Below are 1,183 nucleotides of genomic sequence, written 5' to 3'. Positions count from 1 at the left end.
AGCCTGGGAGCGGGCCCTCAGGGAGGATTTTGCCGTCCAGTTCACGATAAAAACCCAGGGGCGCCTGGGTGACTCAGTCGGTTGAGTGTCCGACTCTTGATTTCAGCTCAGGTCATTATCTCACCGTTTGTGAGTTTGAGCCCCGCATTGGGCTCTGTGCTGACAGTGCAGAGCCTGCGTGGGAATCTCTCTCTCTTTCTCTGCCCCTACCCTGCTTGTGCTGTCTCTCTCTCTCTCTCTCTCTGTAAATAAATAAATAAACTTAAAAAAAAAAAAGCCAAGAAAGGGCTGTGTGTCGACCCGCTTAAGGCTGAAAAGCCACTGTGCTCAAGATGGGGATTAGAAAGACAGGGGGTGCCTGGGTGGCTCAATCAGTTAAGTGTCTGACTCTTGGTTTCGGCTCAGGTCATAGATCATGAGCTCAAGCCCCTCGTTGGGCTCTGTGCTTATAGCTCAGAGCCTGGAGCCTGCTTCGGATTCTGTGTCTCCCTCTCTCCCTGCCCCTCCCCGCTTGCACTCTGTCTATATCTCTCAAACATAAATGAAAATGTTAAAAAAATTAAAAAAAAATACATCCTATATTTCTTACAACTACTACCCAACCATTTTTTCTTCTTTCTTTCTTTCCTAGTTATAAAACTTGGTTTTATTTGTGCAGCAATCAGCACAAGGGAGGAGGACCGTCTCCAAGCCTTAGAGAAAAACCACCATAGGTTTCGATGTATCTCAGCCTCCTGGTTCCCTCTTCGTTTCCTTCTCCCCAGCCAGCTGCCATTCCATTTTCTTTTTCCTTTTTTTCTTTTGAGAGAGAGTGCACGAGCAAGTGAGGGAGGGGCAGAGAGAGAGAGAGAATCCCAAGCAGGCCCTGTACTGTCAGCACAGAGCCCGATGCGGGGCTCGATTCCAGGAACCACGAATCATGACTTGAGCTGAAACCAAGAGTCGGACGTTTAACTGACTGAGCCACCCAGGAGCCCCAGCTGCTGTTCCTAAACTCTTCTCTGGTCCACGCCCTTCACATCCAAGTAGTCACAAGTTCATTCCTAATTAGCTTCTCCTTTCTACTTGTCACCGTCTCTGCCTTGGTTCAAGACGCCTTCATTTTTTTGGCTTAGATCGCGGCTCCTCTCCTCCCTCTGCCTCCTGTCTTATCCCTACACCTCCGTCTCTCCACACCTATCAG

This window comes from Lynx canadensis, chromosome B3, assembly GCF_007474595.2.
Source record: "Lynx canadensis isolate LIC74 chromosome B3, mLynCan4.pri.v2, whole genome shotgun sequence".
Classification (NCBI taxonomy): domain Eukaryota; kingdom Metazoa; phylum Chordata; class Mammalia; order Carnivora; family Felidae; genus Lynx; species Lynx canadensis.
The sequence above is the reverse complement of the archived record's forward strand: the minus strand, read 5'-3'. Positions refer to the sequence as shown.